The 15,821-nt window shown below is 43.3% G+C and overlaps 1 protein-coding gene across 2 annotated transcripts in view; it reads right to left on the bottom strand.

Annotated features, from left to right (window-relative positions):
* Positions 1–11,026, bottom strand: part of LOC307267364 (zinc finger MIZ domain-containing protein 1-like) — a 109,513-nt gene extending 98,487 nt beyond the window's left edge. For both annotated transcript variants that reach the window (XM_080049677.1, XM_080049678.1), the window contains exon 1: positions 10,924–11,026. The gene's annotated coding sequence lies outside the window, so the exon portion shown is untranslated. The remainder of the gene's footprint in view (positions 1–10,923) is intronic.
* Between the last annotated feature and the right edge of the window lie 4,795 nt (positions 11,027–15,821).

The following is a 15,821-nucleotide window of genomic DNA, read 5'->3' as shown; positions in this document are numbered from 1 at the left end:
CCCAATTAAAATGTATTGGAAAACAACCAGGGAACACCACTACGGCTAATATCATCACAACTAGCCCCGTCAGAGAAACAAACAAATACAGTGATCACCAGGACACGAAAAAAACAACCAAAGCAAATCCTTCCCCGGCCCTTTTTGAGTTCATAACCGGCATCTAATCTGCTGTAATTATTTACAATATGACAAGTCAGGCAAAATGTACTGTGACAGATTGAATGGGACCCAAACATAAATATAATTAGAGCTCCCATGATCTCCTCTCTCCACCTCCCTCCCTCCCTCCGAAAGGAAGTGTCTGCCGCACACAAAGAGGATGCACACGATACGCAGCCCGGGGTGATTTGCTTTTTCAATTTGCTGGAGATAAACTGATGTCCCACCAATAAAACAACAACAAACAAAAAACAAGTATTGTGATGGATTCATGAGCTCTGCAATTAGGTCATGATAGCAGGTATGTTTTCTGAATGACGGTGGTGGTCCTTGCGGGGAAAACTGTGGGCCTTAAACCAAGACGTGCCATTTGACCTCTGACATCGAAAGGTCAAGAAGCAGTGTGTGGTGTTTCTTTAAGAGCTGCAGCCAATAACTGGAGCGGACCGTTTTAAGGAGAGATGCTTTTAAACAGAAACTAATAGCATTGGCAGCTATTTTGCATAAATTAAGTAAGTCCTTAAGAAAAAGAGACAAAATGTACTGATTCCAACTTCTCAAATGCTATAAACATTTGCTGGTATTATTGGTCCTGCATGATGGCAAAATGAACGTTATTTGGTTTTGATAAAATGGGACTGGAATGCATACTGTACTTTTCACAATTTTCTCGCATTATGTGGAGTGGTCTTTTAGATAATACTTGATAAGCTGATGCATATTAGAAACAGGTTTAAATGACGCAGATGCACAAGCACATTGAGAAAACAAAGACTATTGGGATAAAAATAACCAAACAGGAACTGTATATGTTTGAACACAAACATGTATTGAAAGTATGGAATCATGAAGATGCAAAGCAGAAAAAAGGACCAGCATGAAAAACTAAAAAATAACACAAAGTGTCCCCCCGCCCCATCCAGCCCGGATAAGGTTATACATTCCGACCTCGCAAATGACACACACACACACACACTCACACATTAAAGCACAGACACGTTCAGCTGAGATATTTTTGACCTCGGACTATGTCATCTCGCTGACGAATGTCTACACCATAAGTCAGGCACATGGATATCTCCTCTCTTGTTCTTCGTCCAAGATGTAGAGGATCTGCCCCTCCCTCCGCTCAACAACCCCATCTCCATCCATCACCCTTCATGCTAATGTAACACACATTAGTGAAACCAGCCGTGCACTGTGTACGCCCATGGTGACACGAAGGATGCTGGGCCCTCGGGTGAGCCATCTCACATGCCAGGCACATCACGGGCGCAGCCTCACACCACAGCGTCTGTGACTCAAACATGCCCTCCTTTTAGAGCAGATGGTCAGAAATAGCGTCGGCCGTCAACATTTTTTTTGGAAGCTGTGTGGGACCCGTTGAGGCCACACACACCGCTCGCCAAGGAGTAAAGGGGGTGCAATCAATGTGTGTGTGTGCGTGTAAAAATAATCTTGTAGGTTACAGCTCGTCACCGTTTGATACTGACAAAGTGAGAGCACCCTGTCGTTAGAGAGAGAAGAGCTTACGCAATTCTCCGCACCTAAAAATAGGAGCGTTAAGTGGGTCTGCGTTTGTGTGTCTCGCTGTGGGTGTTTAGATGCAGACAAATGCTTCCCAATTAATTAGCATTCATCGGAAACAACAGTGGTGTGTATGATATCTGCGGTGGCTATAAACTGGATGAAACAATGTTGTTTGTTTTCCCCCCGCCGCCAGCCACCGGACGAGGGAACGTAAGGAGACAGACAGGATGGGTTTACAGAAGAGATATTTTGAAGTCACTATTGGGACGGCATTGGGCGTGGCAAAGAGCCATGTTTTCTGGTAGCCTTCACACTGTGCCCAAACACAAACATATTCCAAGTTTCAAAGACATGTCCCACGGTGTAGCTTTTAACCCGTTGACCACTGGACAAGCTATATATCAGTTCTGTTCAGAGTAAGTTTGGCTCATAAAATATCAGTTCTGTTCAGAGTAAGTTTGGCTCATAAAATACCTTTAATTCAATTAAGTCAATTGTATTACTTGTGTTATATATGGGGAACTTTTTATGGGAAAAAAACATTGTATATGATTGGAAACTTTCAGTTTTTCTTGTCCACAGGTGTTCAACACACAGCAGCACATGTCGGCACATGAATGGATACAGGAAAGTGTGATTGTTACTGGAAAACTATTTTTCTTATTTCCCACTTTTAGATGGATATGCTTGGCACTACAGCTCCCATCATGCTGTGGGTGATGTAAACAGGAAGTGTTGGGGTTGCACCGGAGATGCCGCCAAGCTGGTCATGTCCATATTTGTTTACATTGTGGCAAATCTGCGCCACAAAACGTCATGCTGCTTTGCCATACCAATCAAAACTAATTGCAAAACACAGATTTTTTTCCTACAATTCCTAAGATGATTTATGCAGTGGCTGATGGAAAACTGATAGGGTGCTACTTTTGACCCAACATGCATAAGTCGGATGTTAAGGGTTAATATCTTCTCTCTCCCCCCCTATCCAGTGCTGGAGACTTCCGTCATGGTCTTCTTTCACTGCCCACAGCTGTCACGTTAGTGTATCAGCTCTGGTCTGTGATGCATGCCTTGCACCTGGGTAACCGACCGCACACAGACACCGTGTTAGAGTGGGGCTGCAGTGTAAGCTGACACACGGACGGTGGTGTTACTTTTTTGCTTGCGCTTCATCATCAGTTAAGACACTTTTGTTGAAGCAGGGTGAGAAAGAGAGAGTTAAATCAGGCTGATGACAGAGAACTTTGATCATAAGATTCATCAGTTGATGAATTAGTCGATCATCTACAGTTGTTGCCTTTCTCTATCTTTTTTTTTCTAGTGTAAATTGAATACATATTGCAGTTTTGGATACAAGTCATTTGAAGACACTATCTTGAGGTCTGAAACCCATTTTTTCACTATATTTGGACATTACAAAACAAAGATTCCAAAAATACTTCATGAACATAATCATTTATTTGAAGTCTTGTAGTTCTCACTCAGCACTCGTGCGCTTGCTCCCGAAACAAACTGAAGGGTCCAGCAGATTGTTTCTCATGAATCATTGCTGCTGCTGTTTGGAAGAGAGTTCGAGTTACACTCTTAATGTTTATAGAGAGGGGGGACCAAAACTGGAAGAAAAAAATGGATGTCGACAAGTGAAGTCTCCATTGTACCCATATGAAGTTACACTTTTTAGAGCACAGGAAACCAACCGTGTTTATCAGCTTCTTCTTCTAGCTGATTACAAAATGTTGAGTAACTGTATTTTCTTTATTGTGCTATTTGCACTGCTTTAACATTGACATTCACAGAGTTATTTCCATGCCTCAATTAGAATTTAACAAAAAAGAACAACTTAACAACTACAATCTTTTAACTGACACATGGCAGACAATTGTGGAAAAATGTGTATCATTAATTCCCAGTTTGTTTGGCTCAACCACAAGTCCTTAAACCCAAGATATTCAGCGTTCACTCAGTGATATAAAACAAAAGAAAAGCAGCAAATCCTCGCATGATCTAAGAGGCCAAAACCAGCAATAATCAGGAATCCGATGACAGCTGCTGGGGGTATCTCTCTCACGCAACGTCAATCAAAATGCGATCAAATCCCACGCAATGAAAACCTCCATGAAGGGGATTTATGACTTTCTGTCGTTAAACTGTTATTCAAATCATAACTAGGAACATACCGTCCCCAAGTATTCAAGTGCTGTAAAATAAAACACAAATAAATCAAAATAACATTAAAAATGCCCTGTTGGTCATTTCAAAAACTATTTAACTAAAAGGAGCCATCCTGATTCTGAAAATGAGAGCCCCTACTTTGCTTCGGGTCATATCAGCCTTTGTCACAGTGGACTGCACGCGATGCAAATGCAAAACAATATTTGAATGGAAGCCCTCTCGTGTGTCGACATATGGCAACAGACGAGGGGAGAAGCTGCGCAACATGCCGGGGATTTTATCTGCTTGTGTTTTCCCATCTTGATAGCAAACTTGAAAGCGTCTTGACATTTGTGTTTTGGGGGGGCTGTTGTGCGTGTGTGTGTGTGTGTCTGTGTGTGAGTGGAGGGGTGATGGGTGGTGGACGGCGGGAGGACTATGATGGGGGGAGTGTGTGTGTTGCCGGGGAAAGAGATTACCCTCAGACCTTTTCTTTAAAAGAGAGAGAGAGAGAGAGAGAGAGAGAGAGAGAGAGAGAGAGAGAGGAGGGGAGGACGTTCCCTGTGTATTAGTAAATCCCAGTTAATTTTCCCTGTCAGAGAACAATGAGATATGGACCCCCGCGGGCTCTGTTGAATGTAATTCCACCACTTGCTCAGAATCACCTTCATTACTCACTAGAGGTGTGGATCTTTCTCTCTCTCTACTAAGAAAAAGAAAAAAGAAACCCTCCAGAGCACTAGATTCTGTGATGCTTCAACAGAGCCCCTTTAGGAGTCTTCCTACCTTCCTTCCTTCCTTCCTTTTTTTTCCTTTTTCGAGATTACATTTCTTGAGACATTTTTCGATTTTTCTTTTTTCTTTTTAGAGAGCAGCTGCCACCTTCTCCGGTCTGCACTGAAATCTTAGAGGCCGTGCAACACAATCCCACGCCACACAAAACTTCGCAACCCTCCCTTTTTTCAAGGTTTTCCCGGATCGGACTTGGAGTTTAATTTATAGAAGCCGAGACTTTGGCGGAGGCGGATGTTATTTGTGATTCAGAGCCTCTTGTTTACACTTAATTCTGTGGCGCCGTGATGTCATCTGCCTATGTTTTTCACAGTACCTCCCATACAACATGCACATGCCTGCTACTATACTAGGGTGGCCTAAAAAGCTCCAATTATATCCATCCATTTTTTAACCAACTCAAACGATGCACTCTCACTCCCCTGTTTGACTCTTGAAAGCCTGCTGTTGGCAACAAAGTATTAGTATTTTTGAATCACACTTTAATTCAATGGATAAATTTCACATTAGCTGGATCTTCTGGGGAACCTCAGAGCCCAAAAACTTCAAATACAAACACTATGCTTATAGTTGAGACTTGAGCTGCAACTAATAACTATCTGTCAATAAATGAATGAATTGTTTGGTCTATACAATTCACAGTTCCTCAGGGTCCCACACAGTGATGTCTACAATTTGCTTGTTCTGTCAAAATGAATTAACAGTTGACATTTAACAATTCAGTAAAACAAACAAACAAAGACACACAGTATATTTCTCATCTTCAGGAAGCTGGAACCAGAGACTGTTTCGACAGTGTTTGCTTGATAAACGACTAAAAATGAATAAACAAGTGTCCAAATAGTTGTCAATTCATTATCTTGTTTATAGCTTCATGCCATATCTTCAAGAACTCTCCGTCAGTCGCTTAGATTGACAACACATTCTGCTAGAGCTGCAGCGATTCAACTTTTTCTAAGCAAAGAATGCCAAACACTTGCTGGTTCAAGCATCTTTTAAGTGGCAAATTAACACTTGTCCTTGTCGTACATGCTATTGAACAAAACAGCATGTGACCTAACCTTATGACGAGGGGAATTATAATGGGTACTTTCCACTATTTTACACACAAAAAGATCATCATTAGTTGCGGCCCATGGATCCTGCACGTAACTGATATTTTAAATAAAGAGGGGACTTTTCCCGCTGTACTAAGCAAGCAGCCATGGGATCCAGCCAGAAATACAGCATTTAGACCTATTCAATCACGAGATGTGTGTGATTTTCTGTTCCGGCTAACTTCCCCTCCAGCACGGCTGCAGCTGTAAGAGGAGGCAGGCCCTATTGTTCGGACTAACAAGGGGCGCAAGGGGTCACTTGCATTTTCACAAGAGTTTTGCCTAGAGGCGTTGGGGAAAGAAGCCGGGCACACTATAGTCTGTTTGGTATGGATCGGTGCTAAAGCTGTTTCTATAAAGTCACGTCGTTCCCCGCTCTATTATAAAGGGGGGGGGGGGGGGGGCTAGATTAGATTAAGTGAGATTACGCAGAGAGGGGCTCCCTAAAAAGAGCAAAAATAACACACTCAGTATTTAGCAGGCGAGTCAACAGTGGGATTAGGCCAAAAGGACACGTTCAAATCCAATGCTAATATGCACAGCGGCCATCCTTCCACGCGGCTCAAAAGTTTTTAAGTGGGGTCTTGAGTGTTGTTGCTTAAAAATTTCACAGAAACCCATTTCGCAATGCAACTTTTACAATTCCATTTTGGTACGTGAAGCTGTAATGAATCAAACATTTAACTAATCTCAGAACAATAAACAAAAATAAGGACTATTTTTCTTCTCCCCATTAAACCTGTCACCCCCTGTCCTCCCTCCCTGTGCGTACAGTTTGTACAATAACAACTCCTATCACCGATGCAACCGAAAATATGCACAGCGCGGTTACACACTCTAACGTGATTAAATGATGTGTGGTCTGGCGTCACCCCAGCACCTCCATCCCTAGCTTTGCTCCTTGTATCTCCCTGCTGCACTGACACACACACACACACACACACACACACACACACACACACACACACACACACACACACACACACACACACACACACACACACACACACACACACACACACACACACACACACACACACACACACACACACACACACACACACACACACACACACACACACACACACACACACACACACACACACACACACACACACACACACACACACACACACACACACACACACACACACACACACACACACACACACACACACACACACACACACACACACACACACACACACACACACACACACACACACACACACACACACACACACACCCTGACCTGTGTTTTGAAAATAGAAGCTTCATATTAACAGTCAACAGTCAAACTGACAGGTACAGTCTGACCAATTCTCGCCGCTGTGGATACCATCTCCCATCAGTCAGTACGCGTGTTACTGCAGCTCACAAATCATCACACTCATGAGGAATGCAGGATAACACAAGTGGGAAGAAGAATACGGCATGTTTTGATGGAGAAAGTTATTGCAAGAATGGTGGATGAAGAATTCAGACTGGAATAAAACCAGCAATGCCACAGTGGGTTACTACTGTGTGTGTGTGTGTGTGTGTGTGTGTGTGTGTGTGTGTGTGTGTGTGTGTGTGTGTGTGTGTGTGTGTGTGTGTGTGTGTATAATGGGTTGCATCATTCACAAGCAACACCAAAGTTCCTGCGCTCCAGAGAGTCTTGTGGGCTGACTAACTGTGGTAGGACCAAATTCCAAAGAATTCTGAGCACTGTTAATCACTTGCACTCAGCTTTAGTAACCTTCTTTGTCAAATGTGTCTGAATGTATTGGTTCTTTCTCAGTGGATCACAATACAAGAGTGTCCGGGAAACACTGGTTCGATCTATAACAACAACAAGATTTCCAAAACGATCAGATTCGCAAGTTAAAGGTCTATCTGCCAGGTAAAGTGGTATCAGTAGTAGGAGTATCTACGCTATAGCTTTAAAACAAATGTAGCCCAGTTCAAAACCACAGTATTTACCTCTAAAGCAATGTGGTGGAGTTGTAGTGCTTGAATAAATGGACTTCCTTGTTGGAGAACTATTGGTGGAGTAGTTTCTTAATTTCTACCAATAGTTCTTGCAAGTGTCCAAATAACTCTTTGGGATCTTGTAGTAAGTTGCTCACACAATGACAGGATCATAAAAAAAGCAGAGTGCTGTTTGACACCAAACTAACAAAAAAAATAAACTCATGATTAAGCTACTCCAGCTGGCCGCCCGGTGACACACTTTTGCACTCTCCCTCTCGCTCATTGAAAATAGCCATACCAGTGTTATAGCAGGGTGATTCATCCCAGGAGTTTATTCTCTTGGAGCAAAGACAACACAAAAGAGACCTTGAGCGGGTAAAAAAAAACCTACACACAAACCTCCCACAGGCTCTGACCCGGCGTGGACGGGAAAGTCGGACCATCGCTTGCTTGCTTACTCTTCTTTCTTCCCTTAAGAAAGAGCCCTCCCTCCCCCCCTCGTGCCGGGAGCTACTTCGCCGCTAGTGGAATTCCCAAGTCGAATCAATAACATTATACACCATCTAACGCCGCTGTTTACAGGCTCGCTTTATGCACACACTGTTGGTAAAAAAAAGAGGAGGCTCAGGGCTGCAAAGCACTCTGGGAGAGGAAGGGGAATGACATATTTAACAAAAGCAGCGTTTACATCTTAACTGCTCGGGTGTTGTAAAATGACACTGTGTTGTGCTCGAGGAATATTATTGGAGACAAAAGGAGCATCAGACAGCAGCAGCAGACGTCGGACGCAGTATTGTTTGAGACACATTGACTCTGGCTCTCTCTCTCTCAGTCACAGGATCTGCCGGAAGGTAATGAGGCCTCTTGTGTGTCCTCTCTTGATCTGAGAGTTGAGTTATTTCCCATGTGGCACGGCCATTTCCAGCTTCCGCCCTTTTTTACTCTCACCTCTCCAGAGCTGGCTATAGTGGATATATGTAGGTGAGAGCTCTCAAACCCCTGCCTGCACTGCACGGGGAAACAAATGTGTTACCTTTATCAATCCACAGAGCCACACACTAAGACCCTCCGGCTGGCTGCAGTCCATACACACAAACACACACTGACACAAAAAAAATATTTGTATTTTAGTTTTAGGCGAAAGATATACACAATTCGATTTCAAAGTGTCAACGTGTAAAGTACACTTTATCTTGTGTTTATGTTTTTTTTTTGGGGGGGGGGGGGGTTGTTCACTAATCAGAAGCAGCTAAATGTGCCCTCTTTGCATGTTTATTGTTCTGCTTCGCTCCCATTGGTCAGTACTAAAGAAACTCTGAGTTAATAAATGGTCTACTTCAGCGCCCAGACACACGTGCTGGGTTGCAGATCTCTGTTTCAATGTGGCTTTTGTTTGACGGCTGGTGTTTCAACATCCTCAACTTGAATAGAAGAAGGTCAGCCTGGTGGGGTCTGCCCCACGGTTATTCAGGAGTCCAAACCTGGGGGCCCCTTGGCTGAGAGGGAAGAGAGAGAGGGGGGGGGGGGTGCAGAAAAACCTCCTTCTCCTCTTCTATCTGACACCACCTTAATCTATACCAAGCCACTGAAAGTTTGAAGTTTTCAGAGCTCAAATCGGCGCTTAATCACACATGTGCTGCTGTCGAGTGCCCCCGAAGCATACAGATTGTAAGGTGGCTCAAGGAGCGACTTGAGTGAAGAGGGCCAGGTGCAACAAAAATGGCAGCTTCCTATAGTTTGGCATCAAAAGCTGGATCTGAAAGTTTTTCAAAACCAGCGTTTGGAAGCCTGTCAGTGCCGGCAGCAGCGATTCAACCACGGACAGCAGTCCCTTGGATTAAATAATATGAACTCAAACTACATAGCAAGCAAGCAAGAGAGGACACTCTGTAACTGGCAAAATCCCCCCAAACAAGTTATATGTGAACCCCTCCACACACACACCCGCCAGCAAACCGGATCCAAAGAGTTTGATTGGGATCCTGCAGCAGATACAGGAGAGAATGAACTTTTCAGCAACATAACAAAAACAGGAAGAGCTCTCCTGAACATCTCGACAGAAAAGAGAACATCTGTATATGTTTGTTGATGCTCAGAAAGCAGACGTATGGTGAGTGTGTACATGAGGAAAACACACGCACACGCACGCGCACACACACACACACACACACACACACACACACACACACACACACACACACACACACACACACACACACACACACACACACAGACACCCTCTCTCTCTCTCTCTCTCTCTCTCTCTCTCTCTCTCTCTTTCATTGACAATGGTTAGGCAGCAGATCAGGGGGCAGAGCCATAGCCTACTTTGTTTTCCCACTTGGCCATGCTTCTTTTTGTGCTTCCTGGACAGATGTACAGCAAATTAAAATGAGTCCAGTTCGGAATGAGAGGCCCCCTCATCCCCCTCCTCAAAACCCAACTGGTTCCATATTCAGACAGCAGGAATTTTGGGGGAGTCAACTTGTTAAACCCCTCACGAAGCAGACAGAGAGATGATAACCTACTACTATAGTCTATACAGCATGCTCCAAGCTGTCTGACATGAATACATTGATATTTAATAGTAGATACACATGTGCCTCTGGGTAACAAAGTTCAGAAATAACCATTTAACGTGACACTCTTAGATACATTTCGCGCAACTGCCTGGACCGCTGCCTTACCATGTCCACACTCCACACAGTCAGTCATTCTGCATGCATCGCTTCGGTTCCGCTACAACACCACCACCACCAAACCCACATTGGACAAACCATGTGCTTTTTGCTCAATCAGAAGCCCGATGGGGTAACATTAAAAAAAGGCAAGACCAACCTCTAAACCTTGCACACACACGCACACAGACAAGCACAGCAGCGCGGGTATGATTCATTCTGCATCCAGGCTGCTACAATGTAGCCTCCGAAGCCCCAACGCTTTGGAGATCAACGCGGCATCTGTTACTAACGAAATGCACAACCTGCTTAACAGCCCGCCGGTTCAATCCCTACAGCGAGCAGCAGCAGCGTTATTGGTAAATAAAAAAAAGAAGCCAAGGTTGATCATTACGTGCTCCGACGTGCTCCTCGGTGCCAGTTCAAGTGGTCACTCTATTGTTGAGAAACAATCTGAGCCAAAGTGGAAACAAAACCCCTTCTTTTTCCCCGAGACAGGAGCCTCGCCAGGCGCGACACTGGGAATAAATAAAAGCAACGCTAAGTTTGCACTCACTTACCGGGGTTTCCAAAGCGGAGAAAGTCCTCGGTTAAGAAAAAAAATTCGGGCTCTTGTTTTTAAATATCTTCCCCCCCTCACGGCCACTGAGAATGGGCTCAACGTCAGTGGGTGAGTAACTGAATAGACTCGGAGAGAGCGCAGTAAGTTGAAGTGTCAAATTACATTGGCTATTCTATTACCAAGGGGACCCATGCTCAGTGGCTGCTGACAAAATGTGTCGCGGATTTCTCGCGCGTGGGGAGAGAGAGAGCGAGAGAGAGAGAGAGAAAGACACACCGTAGAGCACGGAGCGAAGCCGGACCGCTCGGCCCAGCAGCCATCTAGTTCTGTAGATTCTGAAGGCACCGAGCAGGTCCGTTTCATTGTTTAGCCTATACACACACACACACACACTGGGATTTAGGGCCACTTTTAAGGGATTATTATCAAGTCTTTCCATGGAAATTAGGCATTTTAGGTATTGTATTTCCCGTTTTATCTATTAGAGTAATTTAACAACATGTAGCCCTTTTGGTTATTATTGTTATTTAAAATTAATTATTTATCATAAGGCATCTAATGGTATGAATGAATATATGTACAGCCTTGTACTATTAAAAGCTCTCAGTAGCCTAGCCTAATAGCCGAATAATAGATAAATACTAATAATATATATTTCTAAAATATAGCCTATTATTAAAACCAAAAAATGCGGAAAGTAGCCCAAAGGAACAATAAAGAATATTATGAATAATACATGTACAATAAAAACGATACTAAAAAAACAACAATATCAAATAGGCTACTGATAGGCTAATAATACAATGTGATCATACTCATTATCATCATATTGAATCCTTATGTAAACGGTACAAACACGCGCACGCCCTCACACCGTCGTATTGACGTATGGCTTTACACACAGGCGCGCGCAGTCTTCCTCGGAGCAGACGCCACCCTCCGTGTTTTGCAGGTCGCCGCTCTCTGATGGAAAGCTCTGAATAACAAAGACATGTTTGAGAGCAGCAGCGGCATCAGCAGCAGCAGCAAGCAGTCTGGACTGAGCGCTGACGTCAAGGAGCCATGACTGTGCCAACCAGCATCCAGACTCCAGTCCACCACGCGCACCCACGCACGCGCGCACACACGATCACAAACACACACACACACACACACACACACACACACACACACACACACACACACACACACACACACACACACACACACACACACACACAGACCTGCTGCTGCCACTGTGACCTGTTTGAAGGCACCCCCATGTCAAAAGTTAAAAACACATTGATTGACTCTTCAGAGTTGGGATGTGATTGGGGGTCAGACAGAGTGCTGTGTTTCTCTCTCTTGTAGAAAGCACCATACATGTGCTACACTCTGCTGGTGTGTTCGGAGTCCCCCTGCTCTCTGGCCTGTGTGTCTACCCCCAGCTGTCTAAGTTGGGGGGTGATGGGGTGGGGGGTATATAGGTCTAAACAATAGGGTCCATTTGTCCTGCTAAAAGGTGACTGGAAGCATTGATTTTAGCCTGTTCCAGCATTGTAAGCCACCCCTGAATTGGCTAATGTGAACATTTCCCTCTAACGGAGATTGGAGTGTTTTAGGTAATTGGGATTCACGTGGGGGTGAGGGTGCAAACTTTTTTTTTTATTCTTTTACTAGGATGCCAAAGCCTCATCAATAATTTTGTATCAAGCTGTTCCGCGCAATAAAGCACTTTCATGTATTATGTGACAAGGTGCAACACAAAAAGCCCATGTCTGCACAAAATAGCTTTGTTAGAAAGTAGTAGAAAATAAACAATTAATCTAAATCACTTATGAATAAATAAAAATCACTTACATTGTTATAAGCCAGTTGGTTTCTTATAATAATCATACTAACGAAAATAAATATATATATTTTATGGGCAGATTCCTGGTATAGTGAGTATTCAGTAGCCTAATGTACAGTACTACAGCATATACTAAAGACCAATTGTATTCATGTTCTCCAAATGAATGCAAGGCTAAGAAGATGGATTAGTTTCGATCTATATTTCATACAATGGGGCTACATTTAAATGTAGTTGTGTGCGCTCACTGATAGGAACTCCTTAAATTGCCGCCCATTAAATATCTTAAAATAGCACTCATTCACCAATTTGTCTCTGGCCACTTAAGCTCGTCACACTCAGCTGGAGGAACTACAGGTATTCTTGTGGGTCAGCATAGCCACGCTCCATCAAAACCTAATGTGTGTGATGCAGGTTTTTTACCTAATGATATAAAAAACACCGCTTCATTAGTGACTGCTGCTCTATATACTTTTTTCTTTTAAATCCACAGAATAACTGTCTAATAATAATGACTATCATGATGTTTAAAACCTGTAATCACAGTGTTGTGACGCCTTCTCTCTTGAGAGGATGTGACACCTGTGAAAGACAGACACATTAATCCAAATAAAGATGGGGAATTTTTCTGGGTCAAGGAGACTTGTTGAAAAACAGCCTGTTGGTGAAATGCCTTAAAAATGATATGCAAAGTGATGTTCAGCTGTGCAGCATTAGCAGGCCCTGAGTGCAGACTCAGTGTGACATCAGATTTACCCAACATGCTTTACTGCCAAGGGCGTGCTGTTAAGGCCGTTAACACTGTACCCCCACACAGCAAGACGTACGCCGGTTTCATTACCTGTCTTTTCTGAACGGACTGTCTGTATTCTGCCCAGGTCGACTAAAGTCTGGTTGGTTTGTTTTCCTCCTGAAACAGAGATGGGTTACGAGGCGCTTCAGACTGTAGAGGTGCATCATGTAAAGGATTATTCTAAGCTGCAGGAATTAATATTTTCATATTAACTTAAAATTATAATGAGAAACCTGTAGTAAAGTATCACCTATCTCTGCAGTTTTTATCTGCTGGGTGTTTTAATGTATTTTAGCACATTGTTTGGGCAGCACTCTGGGAGGCAATACGCATGGCAATGCTAACATGTCATGGACACCTTTCAGTGGCAAGGTGGACTGCATTGGCAAGGTGCATTGGCAAGGTGGACACAAACACAACTCCATACAAATGCTAATTTTGCTACAGATCTGAGGAGTCTATATAGTCTATATATGAAATAGCAAAAAAAATTCTAACTCATTAGTCAAAACAACTACTAGCATATAATATGTACTGATGTTGGGTAAATAGCTTGTTGCATTGCCCCCAAGTGGCCAACAAAACAAATTGATGCAGGTTTAAGCAATTGTATCACTGCATCATAACATTGTGATGTAACACCACTGTATCTGATTGTATCCTGTTCAGTCTGTTGCCGGTTTAAACAGTTTTCTTCTGTTTAGTACAAAAGTAGGTTTACATAAGCGCTATCAGCACTCTGGTCAACTCCGGTTGTTTTTAAGTGTGCTACATAAATAAACTTGATTAGATTTGATAAGCTCTGTTTCAAAGGTTAATAGCTATGCGACCCCCTGCCACAGAGTTAGCACATCGTGTATTTTAGTAAGCTTTCTAACCAAGATATTACTCTCTGTATTTCACAGTTGAGTCGTGTGGAGCTTTCAGTCACCAGTGAGAGAAACTCTAATGCAAACAGCTGCTGATTTGGTCAGTGGCACTAATGATTGAGTACACTCAGCTCAGCTTGAGGATTTGGTGTAAAAGATTAAATTCGTTCCTGAGCCGAACACATTCAACAGACAATTCTGAGCCACAAAAAATGTGCACAGCAATTTGTTTCTGCCAAATGTGGTAGAAAACCGAATGCACAGCCTTTCTTTGCCTTTTTCACTAGCTACAGTATATTGTACACCTTGTCCCCAAATATTTTGCACCCATTCTTTTGAATGACTCTATTGTCCGTTTAATTAGTTTTCCCCATATTATCCACGTGTTACAACTTGAGCGTGATTGAGCATGACCAAGCACTTGTTAAGGACAGTGTGAGATTATTGTTTTGGTAATGAATAATTTTATAAATAAGTAAAATATCAAGAGCAGCGTCAAGGGACAGGATGTGTTTAGTTTTTTCAAAATGTAATATAAGGCAATCTTCCCTCTACCTTAACTAGTTTTTGCAGCCTTAACCTGATCACATGCAGGTTGCAGGATATGGGCCCTTATTTTTAGGAGAAAATGGTTGGTGCCACACACCCTGCCTATAATTCTCAAAGCATGCTGGGTGATAGCATCACACTGAATAAATGAAACTTCCTTACTGTCGGGGTCCATGTGTTTATGTACAGCATTTCATTAGGGCCATTTACCTGATACAACAACCGCCCATAAATGCCCATATTGTCGAGTGGTCTCGGTCGTTGGCCAGATGGCTGTCATAAAGATGAATGTCTTACTTTTCATGTAATGTTAAATGGCGTGATGACAAAATCAGCAGCAATGAGTGGAGTAAACAGGTTTTTTCCCCCTTCTTTTAGTATTTGCCATATGTAGACAAAGCCTCTTTAGAGAATTGCAAAACACATTGTCGAAGTTGGACTCACACACCACCCCACGTCCTGCTGTTCCTTAACATTAAAAAAAGCAGCACAATGTGATCTTTGAAAAGTGTAGCCATGTGTAGGCAGGGAGATGTGCCTGTGTTTTCATTTCCAGTTCCCACCTGGTTTATGAATGAACAAACCGCCAGGCTCCAGGGACCAGCCCACATCCTCCGCAACCGACCAACCACTGGCCGCCTTCCAGTCCAAATGTGTTCACAGTGCACACTTCACTCTGCCTGACTTGGGCAGAGAGCTCATGCTCCTCTGTGGTCTGTCTGTCCCAAAATATGGAGAGGGTGATAGTGTTAGAGAGTCACACACTCCCCTCGAGTCTACTTACTGTAGTATGATAATGTAGGAGAGGCTGTGGCTGCATATTTGTGCTGAACTTCCCTTTTGCTGAAACACAA

Source organism: Ammodytes marinus, assembly GCF_949987685.1.
Source record: "Ammodytes marinus genome assembly, chromosome: 20".
NCBI classification, from domain to species: domain Eukaryota; kingdom Metazoa; phylum Chordata; class Actinopteri; order Uranoscopiformes; family Ammodytidae; genus Ammodytes; species Ammodytes marinus.
The sequence above is the reverse complement of the archived record's forward strand: the minus strand, read 5'-3'. Positions and strand labels throughout refer to the sequence as shown.